The sequence below is a fragment of the Terrapene carolina genome, unplaced genomic scaffold (assembly GCF_002925995.2).
Source record: "Terrapene carolina triunguis isolate 2854851 unplaced genomic scaffold, T_m_triunguis-2.0 Scaffold211, whole genome shotgun sequence".
NCBI classification, from domain to species: Eukaryota; Metazoa; Chordata; order Testudines; family Emydidae; genus Terrapene; species Terrapene triunguis.
The window spans coordinates 4965509-4978785 of record NW_020664562.1 but is presented as its reverse complement, the minus strand read 5'-3'; positions in this window follow the sequence as shown (position 1 = coordinate 4978785).

Sequence of the window (13277 nt, the reverse complement as noted above, 5' to 3'; positions counted from 1 at the left end):
GTGTGTGTGTGTGTGTGTGTGTGTGTGTGTGTGTGTGTGTGTGTGTGAGAGAGAGAGAGAGAGAGAGAACCCAAAAGCCTTAAAGATAAGAAGATAAATAAAAAGAATCCAACTATGCAGTATTTCTTTTTAACAGGGGCTCAGTCAACTTGATGTTAATTTGGATATTTGTACTGCATAGTTCTGATTGATTGCCATTGAACTTGCTTGAATACAAGTATTTTTTACCAGGTGTCCTGTATTCAGCATAGGAAATATGGTCACTCTATCTCTACTAATCCAAAAACAGACAAATGGTCTTTCTGAATCTAAGCCATAGGTCAAACAGCTTCTGGAATCTTTATCTTGCTAGAAAAAAGGTTACTTAGAAACCTATCAGAATGAAACCCCTCTAAAACATGCTCCCTCCCTTTTCTCCCCCCCCAGTTTTATATAAAGTTTGCAATCCCATAAAAGTTATGGACCTCACAGAAAGAACTTTCTGAAACCCAGGTCTCACACTTCATCTATTCCATGAAACCACAAACTTAGCTCACAACTAAAATTCCACAATTTCATCTCAGGTTATTGCTGAGATATTGCCTTTTCAATTTTTGACCTATACAGTTAGATGTCAAGCATTCAATTATATCCTCACATCACAAAGTTCTCCCAGGAATTGATTGAGTTATTCTGAAGTGAATTTTTGCTGAGACACACCAAAATCTCTTATAAAGCTATTTCAAGTTGCACTGTATAACACCATTTCACAAAATCTACCTATTAAATGCATCTGGCTGTAAAACAAACAGGTTAGCTTCCAAAAATGACCTTAGAGAGAGATTGTTTGAATACTGAACTCTCTCTGTATTTTATTTCTATAGGTTCCAGGAATATGTTAGTCTGTATTTTTATTATGGCAGAAGTTCTATAAAGTTTATGGAACGAATAACTTTGTTGAATTTTTATGCCAGTTTATAGAAGGTTGAGGCAATTATTCCATAGAACACGGGATAGATTTCAGAGTAATTTGTACAGAACCCAATTGGTGTCATCACTATTACATTCCATAGACTGTATCGGCAACACAGAGGGCACTCTGTACTGGTCTGTCTATATAAAATCCCAATTATTCATAATATCTGAGATGTTTAAAAGTTAGTTCAGAAGAGACATTATACTACTCAAATGGAATTTGAATGCTAGGAAATAAGGGATGCTTCTAAATGACGTGAACACTGTTAGAGCTTTTATCTCGATTCATCATGTTGCAGGTTTTGCCAAAAACAAAAAAAACTACATACATATTATATTTATTTATTTATTTATTTCCAGAGACTTAGGTTGAGCACAATGAACAAATATTAACAGCATATTTAAGAATTTGTAGTGAAAACATTTCCCCCTCTTATTAAGATGCATGGAATATGCTTATAATCTAGTGACTGGTTTTGGTTACATAATAGAAACAAAACCTTGGATATTATTATTTTTTTTAATTAAGGTTAAGCATACACATCAGGAAATGCAAATGTTAATTTTGAATAGATAACCTTAACTCTGTCCACTCTACATAGGGATTATGATAAAGTGTTACTTACGTAGTCAATACACTTTCTCAAATAACCTTTTCCTTTCCACTGTAGTTGCACATGTGTATTTAAGTGAACCTCTGATCACTCTTTCTTGATGAGACTAGCACCACCACACCATTCTCTATTCTGCCAGCTAAGTATAAGGCATAATCCTGAAATCCCTGGGTAAATTCTGCAGTCCTCACGCAAGAAAAAATCATTTTTAAAGTCAATAGAAATTTTGCATAAAAACTGCAAAATGTTGTCCTCTGCTTTTAGGGAGATCAGTTTCTCTCAACCCTTGCTAGACAAAATTTTAAAGATGTTTCCTTTGAAGATGATTTGGCCTAAGCAATCTGCACATTTCTCATTCCTAGCTATCAGCTCTGATTCTTCAGTGAATGTCAGGTTGCAATTTCACTCTAATAGCTGCCTTCTACAGCTTTGTTCTGTGCTGGGTAGGAATGGTTATCATTGACCTTTGCTCGGGTTTGTATGCAAATTTTCATTAGACAGCCAAAACAAAAGACTCACACAAAGAATGAGATACTTGATCACACTCTAATGTTTTCTTTGCCTTTTCTTTTTTTACAGCCTAGAAAACTACACTGTTTGGGGAACAGCTTGACATGAGTGGAAGCAGACCATAAGTGTGAACTTTGCTGCCCTCAGCAAAACACAGGATTCACTGAAATTGGATGCTTGGAGATGTGAATGGTATACACACACAAACCCACCACACCATACAAGATACACATGACTCTTTCATTCCCCAGTACAGAGGACTACTTTATTTTGTCTAAGAGGGTTTTCTGGAAAGTCTGGGGGAGGGATAGCTCATGGGGGAGGGATAACTCAGTGGTTTGAGCATTGGCCTACTAAACCCAGGGTTGTGAATTCAATCCTTGAGGGGGCCATTTAGGGATCTGGGGCAAAATCAGTACTTGGTCTTGCTAGTAAAGGCAGGGGGCTGGACTCAATGACTTTTTGGGGTCCCTTCCAGTTCTAGGAGATAGGATATCTCCATATATTATTGTTATTATGAGACCAATGTGCTTCTCCCCCACCTACTACTAGCTGATGATCACAGTTGCTCCTATCCAAGAAGTAAGGTAGTTATAAAGTCACTCTGGCTCATAATGGATAGTCTACAATAGTCATTTATCATAACAGGCTAGTATTTTTTTTAATTAACTGTAAAAATTAAAGACATCATCTTTTGTTTTAAATACTATGTGAAAATATGTTTTTATTTATTTATTCCAAAGAAATCCATATAGCCTGGACGAGTCCTCTCTGGATTTCAGAATGGCAGACAGTTTCTGCTCCAAGCACTTCCAGCAATTGTTGGCATCTTTTTGAGGTTGTCTGGATAGAATTTATTAACATATGTAACCAAAGCTCTCTCCTTATTGAAAGACCATAAAACACACATTCCTTGACAGATTAAAGAAAGCTGTATCATACATTGTGCAGATTGAGCCCCTCTTACCCGGCTTATCCTAATCATGCCTCTGCCATTTGCTTCTCATGACAGGATAAAAATAAAAGTCCCATAAAACTAAAACAAAATAGACAGTCTGCCATTCCTCCCTTACAAAACATTTGTCAGAATCCCTTCAAAAATAATTGGAAAGAAAATGAGCTGAATTCTATAATCCATTGAGTCATTTTTAAAGCTCGTCTGGGGATATGTTAAAAGGCGGTATTCTTTATGATCAGCCAGCTTGGGAAGGGATGTATTTTACATTGTCAAAGGCCTTTCACAGTTTGAGCTTTTTTTTTTTTTTTTTAAACAATACATTTTCACTGACTTCAAACTTATATATTTATACAGCGAGCAAAGAATTTAGGTTCACTTACTGTTCAGCATATATAACCCTCAATGTTCTAAGCCATTCTTATTCCTGTAAATTTTTACAGCATTATGATTTATATTTTCTGCTTTTGAACTTTATGCTGTTTAATAAATGCGCTATTGAAAAGCCACATTTTGGCATATATGAGAAGTAGCTCACCAGTATGTCCCCCCCACCCCATCCTCAAATCCTATGGCTAATAAAGGACCAAATCAAACTAGAATGTTTGTGGTGCTGCATATGGAAAGAGCTGATGTTGGCATCTTAGGTGAGGACTGTAGCTTCTCTCTCTCTCAAAGTCAGCTCCTTGGTAGCGAGAAGATGGGATACATTTCCAAAAGAGCAAATTTGCAGGTGCACTTACATATGCAGAGGCCAACATGTGGGGGTGCACTGATTACCATCAACTTAGAGAAAGGCAAAAATGTTTGAAAACAAGTCGCACCTTCCAGACAGTGTGGTGGCAGATTACACACACAAGTGGAAGTGAATGTTTCTTTCCTCTGCAGTGAACTGTGCAAGTGTCATTTTCAAACACACCCCTTCTAACAAGATAGTGTGAGACAAGTTGAGTTATTGGCTGCAGATTTCTGCAGAATGGTGAGGATGAACTCCCTATGGAACGCCTGGCCACACTAGCGCTAAGCAACAGCTGCTGTAACATACTTCTCATTGCCACCAGAAAGGAAATGTTCAATATGGCACAATATAGCGACAAACTAAACACCCTGGGAAGGAAAGATCAGGGAACAGTCCGCTAAGACAAATATCTGGGAATGCTTATTGAAAGAAACACCCCAGGGAGCAGATGGGCACTACACTGTCTAATGAACTCACACAGAAAAATTATAAAAGACAAAAAACACCCTACTGCACATAGATGGACACTTTTCATCAAACAATCGTTCTATATCTGACCTCTCAGTCCTCTGTCCTGAAAGGAAGCCTGCACAACACCTTCAAAAGGGCCTGGGAGCTTAAATTCATAACTTCGCTAGATTAAAAAAATCATAAAGACACTAGATTTATGGCTTATCACAACAATCTGTAACCCATTATCCCTCCCCCCCTTTTTTGTCCTATTACCACGAAGGTCACTTCACTTTGAAGTGTCTCTGACAATATGTGTTAACTACTTACCTTAGACAAACTGTTCCATCTTGTATTTAACTAGGTCATTCTGAGTACCTTTCACAGACCTGAAGAAGAGCTCTGTGTAGCTCAAAAGCTTGTCTCTCTCACCAACAGAAAGTTGGGCCAATAAAAGATACTACCTCACTGTAATGGGGTCGCACTCATCTCTCACGAATGCCCCCTGGCCAAGTGCATATGCCTGCACTTGCTCTCTGTTTGTGGTAGGTCTTCAGTGACTCAGCCCTCTGGCCAAGTCATACACAGTCTGTCTATGAGATAAAAGCAAAACATACCTCTTTCGGGGTACAAGTCCAAAAGGGGCCTCTCTCTCAGTGCATCTCTATAATGTCTCCCTCAAGTTTTTCCTGATCTGGAATAGAGCAGTGTCCCAGGGCTCCTTCCCTGGAGGCAATATCTTTGTGACTCTGTTGTTCAGTCCCAGCTTCTAACAATCAGAGGTTTAGAAATACACAAAGCTTGTGTTTTCATCCCTGACTATCTTGGGTAATAGCCACTGATGGACCTAGCACCCATGAATTTATCTAATTCTTTTTTGAACCCAGTTATACTATTGGCCTTCACAACATCCCCTGGCAGTGAGTTTCATAAGTTGACTGTGAGTTGTGTAAAGAAGTACTTCCTTATGTTTGTTTTAATTTCAGCGAGTAACCTGGGTAAGCCTCGTTCTTGTGTTTAAAACAATTCATCATTTTATAGACCTCTATTTTATCAGCCCTTGGACATCTCTTTTCCAAGCTGAATAGTCCCAGTCTTGTTCATCTGTCCTCATATGGAAGCTGTTCTATACCCCTAATCATTTGTTGCCCTTCTCTGTATTTTTCCCTCCAATTTTAATATATCTTTTTTGAGATGGAGTGACAAGAACTGCACACAATATTCAAGGTATGGGCATACCATGGATTTATATAGTGACATTATGATATTTATTCTTACTATCTATCCCTTTATTAATGGTTCCTACAAAATATCTTGTATAAACCCCCAAATTGATTGAATTAGAATGTATCTCTTAGAAATATATATTAATCCTGATTTAAAGATTTCAGAGAATGGAGAATCCACTACATTTTTTGGCAAATTATTCCAGTATTAAATATCCTCAATGTTAAAAAAACTGCACCTTATTTCTTGTTTGCATTTGTCAAGCTTAAACTTGTAGGCATTTGTTTGTATGCCTTTATCTGCAAGTTTAAAGAATCCTCTGCTAACTGAAATGTTCTCCCCAGATACAAAATAAACACTCAATAGTATATATAGGAAAATACAAGAGATAAATGGCAACAAAATAGAAATAGAAATGAGTGTATGAAGTTTTTGCAAATATTTCTATTTTTAAAAGTCACGCAACTGTAGAAGTACAGATTTTTTGCAGGTGCATGCAAATCAGAAGGGAACATATAGTTGGGTGAAGTTATTGTCATAGACTTTAAGGTCAGAAGGGACCATCGTGATCATCTATTCTGACCTCCTGCATATTGAAGGCCACAGAACCTCATCCACCCACTCCTAAATAAATGCCTAACCTTGGGCTCAGTTACAGGTGTCCTCAAATCATGGCTTAAAGACTTCAAGTTACAGAGAATTCACCATTTACACTAGTTTGAACCTGCAAATGGCCCATGCCCCATGCTGCACAGGAAGGTGAAAAAAACCCCCAGGGTCTCTGCCAATCTGACCTGGGGGAAAATTCCTTCCCAACTCCAAATATGGCAGTCAGTTAGACCCTGAGCTTGTGGGCAAGACCCACCATTCAGATACCTGGGAAGAATTCTCTGTATTAACTCAGCCCTCCCCATCTAGTGTCCCATCTCTGGCCATTGGACATTTTTGCTACTGGCAGTCGTCGATGGGCCACATGCTATTGTAGGCAGTCCCATCATACCATCCCCTCCATAAACTTATCAAGCTCAGTCTTGAAGCCAGTTAGGTTTTTTGTCCTGACTGCTCTCCTTTGAAGGCTGTTCCTGAGCTTCACTCCTCTGATGGTTAGAAATCTTCACCTAATTTCAAGCCTAAACTTGTTGATGGCCAGTTTATAGCCATTTGTTCTTATATCCACATTGGTGCTTAACTTAAATAACTCATCTCCCTCCCTGGTATTTATCCCTCTGATATATTTATAGAGAGCAATGATATCTCCCCTGATCCTTCTTTTGGTTAGGCTAAACAAGTCAAGCTCTTTGAGGATCCTCTCATAAGGCATGTTTTCCATTCCTCAGATCATCGTAGTAGCCCTTTTCTGCACCTGTTCCAGTTTGAATTCACCTTTTTTAAACATGGGAGATCAGAACTGAATACAGTATTCCAGATGAGGTCTCACCAGTGCCATGTATAATGGAACTAACACTTCCCTGTCTCTACTGGAAATACCTTTCCTGATGCATGCTAGGACGGCATTAGCCTTTTTCATGGCCGCATCACATTGATGGCTCATAGTCATCCTGTGATCAACCAATACATCCAACTCTTTGTCCTCCTCTCTCGGTTCCAACTGATAAGTCCCCATCTTATAGCAAAAATTCTTGTTAGTCCCTAAGTGCATGACTTTTCATTTTGCACTACTAAATTTCATCCCATTTCTATTACTCTAGTTTACAAGGTTACAATTCTAGCGCCTGGCTTTCCAAATGTTGGCCTTCTTTGTCAACGGAGTTACACTTTGGGCTTGGTTTACTCTGGGCTACATTCAGGTCTTGAGGGACTCAGATTTCATCAAAGAGGCCATTACCAGTGTAACCACTAACAAAGGATTGTTTCCAGTATTCACTCAACTAAGGTTACACTGTATATGAATACCAACAATATGGTCGTGTGTGTGTGTGTGTGTGTGTATCATATCTTGGTAGATTAAGAGAAAGTCCTCAGATCCTTGAAATCCAGATCGTAGCCTGGAAAAAGCCTTCCAATTTGCAGCAGCTGATCCACAGATGATGATTATCAGTATGCTGCCAGTGCAATGTGCAGGATCTAATGTGCAGAAGAGTACAAGGACATTATGTGCCTTAATGACACTTTCAGGTTATATCACCTGATGTTTTTGACACACCTGAAGGAAAAGTTTCAGAACAGGAAGGTAAAATATTAGGATTCATACTGCCTATGGAATTTGACCAGCAGGGGCTTCATACATAAACACAAGCTCCCCTTTCCCATGATACAGGTCATGTCTATGTGATGCTCTGGGTCTTTGACCAATAAGTGTAGAGTGGGCAAGGGAAAGGTATATTTCTAACTGTATCTGACCCCCGCCATCAGGAAGGTGATACGGGAAAGGTAGAAAGCTGTTGGTTTGGCTCTTCAGGCCATAGTGAAATAGTTGATCAGGGAGGGTGTTGCCTCTGGAATGTGTGCTCCTGAAGGATAAGATATCAGATACATAGAAAGAGAGTGGAGTTTCTGGCATGTCTGACAAATTATTCACTAGGACTATTTGTATACAGAGTGCAGTTGGAATAGTGGGATCCAAACGCAGATGGATGTCAGCAGTGTCTAGCCTGTATCTGGGGAATGGGCAGATTTAAGCTAGTGTTGATTTGCTTAAGGGGGAAAACATCAATAGAAGACTGAGGATTAGAACTTTGAAAATTCCAGGCATCCTGCCTAAACTCAGTCCTTTAGTCCACCCTACCATGTTCTGGTTGTTTCGCTCTCCTACAGTCTCCTCCTCCTTTTCAGTCCGTGCAGAGTTTTTGACTTTTGAAAGATTAAAGCCTACATCTTTAATAGTTATATAGCTCACTGAAACTGTGGAACATTGTGGAAATTGAAACTCTTTCTATAATTACTGTGTGGTATTTTATGTATTCAAATCCTATCATCTTTATGTTCAAATATTCCAGTTCCTCTGTTCATGACTTCCACTGCATGTGAACATATTGCATATCTATAGAAGAAAATGTCACTAGTTTCATTCCCCTGAAACTATTTAATGCAAACCAAGTTCAAGTACTATTAGAGCTCCACAAAATCAGCAAAGTAATTGCAGCAGAAAGCAATAAAGCCAGTCTTAATGGTATAGTGTTTCAGTCGGATTTGTCATATCTGATTGGATTAATGTCCCAGTCAATAGCTACAGGCAAGTCAGGTAATTTTAAATGTACATCAATTACGAGATAAAAGGATATCATGCTTGACATACACAAAAACAGTGACAGAATAGGCTTGGATTATAACTACATAGGCTTTTTATTGTGCATCAGAAATTGCAGACGTTACCCAATGACTAAGAAACCAAAGAGATCAAAGACCTGAACCTGGAAGGTGCTGTGTTCCGTGAGTACATAACTGACTCCTCCAGTCACCTCTGGTTTCATGAAAAAGACATGATATGCTCAAGGTATAACATTTTTTTTTACAGCTATAAAACACTAAGACTGTTTATCCCCAGCATTACTCCTCTTTTAAAACCAATGAAACTACTAAAATCAGAAGAGTGACACCATCATAAAACTGGATTCCCGCTCCATTACTCCAGGCTGCTTGCTGGTCTGGGAGCCCATTCAGACAGACACACACACACACACACAGACACTCTGCATTTTAATTTCTAATTCTTGTAGTCAACTATGTACATGAGACAGAAAGGGCAAACAAAGAATATGGCTTCTAATAAAAAACAAAAATTATATTCAGTGTGTTTATATTCAGTGCCTATTGTAGCATATTAATATATCACAGATTTAGTTCCATAATAATATTCATTGACACACTATGGAGAGCAGGTGTGATCACTCTTCTCAAAAGCATTATCTCAATGGAATTCTATTAAAGCACAAAGTTAGCAATTCAGCCATAAGCTTATTGTTAAGATATATGTGCCATTGAATTATAATGGACCTCTCCAGAGTTTCCTATGATTGCACTGTTCCCTTTGACAAGCAAATAAAACCGTGCTTATAGGGAAAGTACAGAATATAACTAGGAAGACAAATTTCACATTGGAGTAGCAGAGGCAAGCAGACTCCATTTGCTTATTATGCTGCAGTTTCAATTGAGTCATTCTGAACCTGCTACAAATAATCAGTTCTTGGCAATGTACCACTTTCTTTTTCTATGGCAGCATTAAGTGTATGATAAGAGTTGTGTGTTCATTGAATTAGTGAAGGGTAAATTTCAGATATAAAGATGGGCTTGAGTTCAAAGTCCAGATTTAGAGCCAAAAGTTCCTCAGGTTTCAGACCCAGTGTTTTGGTTTGGTCCATACTGAGACCAGTGCTAGCTCAGAAGTTAGGAATTTGTATCTGGAATTGAACTTCTGCATTTAGGTGGATGCTCCAATATGGTTGAGGTTTGTGTCCTAATATGTTAATATTCCCCTGAACTGTAGCCCACCATGTTTGTTTTGAACTGGGAATCTCAATGGAGATCATAATTTTTCCTAAGACCTCTGCTTCCTCCTTTCACTTGGCTGAAAAGAATTGCAAGAGCAACAAGATAGAGTGGGGAAAGGTAACAAGTTCCTCAAACTGCAAGAAAATGCTTAGGTTCAGTTTGGTTAAAGTAGGGTGACCAGATGTCCCGATTTTATAGGGACAGTCCCAAATGTGGGGTCTTTCTCTTATATAGACTCCTATTACCCCCCACCCCGTCCCGATTTTTCACACTTGCTGTCTGGTCACCCTAGGTTAAAGGCCCAGGGGTGGGGGGGTACATGCAGCATGCATTATCTGAATGCAGTTGATCCAGGCTATAAAAAGGATCAGTTCTTGAACCACTTTGAGCACAGAGAATTTAACTGTGAAAAGCCTTTTCATGAGCCATGGAAGTGGGAGAAGTTCTTTGTCCACACACTTCGTACACACAACCTCCATAGAAGGGTCCATGACACTCAGTTCCTAAGCATGAAAGAATGGCTGATATGCTTTCAAAATTCAGGACCAGGAAATATGCAGAGATAGGAAGGGCTTTATCCTGCCATGTGCTGAGTACTCTTGTGAAGTGTTGAGTCCTCTCACCCCCTACTGAAGTCAACAATTTGAGGGCACTCAGCCTCTGGACAGCCCATATGGGTTCAGTTTTCGATATTTAGAACACATGTATGTCACATGGTTCAGTTTTACATGGTCATAGAGCAGAAGGAGATTTTTTCAAAATGGAATTCAGGAGTGGTAATGAATATTAAATATGAAGTGTAATCTGTGGAATTAGCAAGGAAAGGAAAGGAAATAAAGTCAGTACTTATGATGGATTATACAGTAGTTATTAATTTAACAGAGGGTACTTTAACCACAGCAAATTTACTTCTCAACCTCTAACAATGGAACTTCTTGAAAATCATAATGACAAATATAAAATTGCTCAGATTTAGTACTTTGGAAGGCGTCATATAGTTTTGCTCTGTAATCTTCTACCCATATAAGTCCCATTGATTACTAAAGTAAATTACAGACAGAACAGCACTATCATCTGAAATTAGAATATAAACTAAAATTACTTTGGAATCATTTGATTTTTCCTAAATGAGTCAGAGATCAACTGGGCATCATGTTTTAGTGTATCAGGTACAGTGTGCTAAATGCTAATGGTTACATTTTAAGGGTTTAATAGCTTACAATATTTTTAATGTAAGAAAAAGTGGTTTTAATGGGTATGTACATACCCTCTACTAGACAGCTAGTTCCCTGGCTGAAATAAGTATTATATGTATTATCTACCTATATATTTAGATATAGATATAAATATATATTAAATGATCCAGTGTGCCTGAGGGGGCATCGTGTTGTAAAGGTATCAATTGTCTGAATTATTAGGATCCTTTTTGTATTAGCTGAAGTTAAAATGGGAGGACTTGTGCAACTCAGCTTTAGATACATCCTTTTATTTAAAAAGCATAAGTAGGTTCTAGGACATTAAAGCAATTTGCAACATTGCCATGAAGGACAGTTTTGTCGTTTATTAGAGCTAGTCTATTGATTGACTAAATCGCTGGATCACTATGTGGCTAATTAGGTATTGAGTAGAGTTTCTTGGGAATTTTTTGGAAAAAAATCTTTTTCTTTTGGTCAAAAAATGCCAACCCATCATAACTGAAATTGCTCATGAGGCAGAGTCAGTTGTGATAAATTTCCAGACGGAAAAGCATTGAGGGAAAACATTTAAAATTGTCAAAGTGTTTTGCTTTGACATTTTCTAAACAAATCTCAAGATTGCAAAAAAATTCTGAAATCCAGCTCAGAAATGACTTTTGGTTTTAGGGACAAGGAAGGTGAGGTGATATCTTTTACTGGACCAACTTCTGTTCACGAGAGAGACAAGCTTTCAAGCTTACACATAGTTCTTCATAATCTCGAAAACTTGTTTCTCTCATCCACAGAAATTGGTCCAATAAGAAGATATTACCTCACCTACCTTGTCTTTCTAATATTCTGGGATCAACATGGCTACAAACATTTTTTTTATTTTGATGTTTAAGCTAATTAGATGGGGAAATGGTCAAAATCTAAACAAAATGTTTCTAAATGTTTCAGCTGACCTGAAACAGAACAAAACAAAAAATAAAAAAAAATTAGTTCACCAACATTATCAAGATTGACTTTTTGTACCCATTCAAGACAGGAAAAAAATGTGAACTCCTGAAGATGTTCATGGGACAGGAAAACTTTTTCCCACTCAGCTCTAGTATTGAGAACTGTAAGCATTGTCTTACTATACAATGGACTGTATTTTCCCTTGGAAGGGGGCTAGAATATTCTGATCTAGATGATACACATTTTCTAATTTAGAGTTAGTTTTTCCATGTATTTTTATTCAAACTTTTGAAAATAATTACAAGTATGGATTCTTTCCAAAGCTCAAATGCAGCAGATGAATAAATAGAAGAAGCTTTTAAAGGAGTACATCAAATCATGCTAGAAAAGTAGACAAAAATAATCATTAGGGAGACAGCTAAATGTAGGGAGAATGATTCAATGAGGTCAAGATTTTCAAAATACCTACTTATATTAGGTGCCTCATCGTTTGGGTACTCAACTCAAAACATCTTAAAGCATCCTGATATTTAGAGGGCAGGTGCTGAACAGTTTCTGATAATCCAGTACCTCTAAAGTGTCACAAATTGGGCACCCAAAATTATTAGTCATTTTGACAATTATGGCCTAGAGCAGTGTTTCTCAGTGGCCTGTCCCTGAGATCTCCCTGACAAAGTTTAGGAAAGCAGCAAGCGGACCCTGGTGTCAAAAAAGTTGAAAAACACTGGCCTAGAGTTTTTGGGTTGTTTTAAGGTTAGTGAGAAAAGACAGAGTTAAAAGGTAATTATAGAGTTAACTTTTAGATATATTAAATAAATGTAGCAAACAGGGAAGTTAAACTCCTGGAAGAGCCACATATTTTTGTATTAATCAAGCTCTCTGAAGAAGAGAGCCAACTTGTTGAGAGAATAGTGCATATACAATTAAATCCATAGTATCCAAAACAACAGTAAATAGTACTAATATGCATTTTTAAAGGACTCCTATACATATTGTTATGAATAAATAGGTTTAGGTTTTGTGGTGTGTTATTTAGCCATAGTTAACATCTTAGGCAAAATGGATCTCATTTTTATATGTTTATGGTAATGCCCACTATGCATTGGTGTTTTCCAAACACTCAGAAAGAATGGTCCCTGCTCTGAAGAGTTTTCAATCTATGGACAGACAAGAGGTTAGGTTAATAATCTTCACTTAATGTAGAGTGCAATTTGTGTCTGTTTTTAAAAAAGCAAACTGAAAAA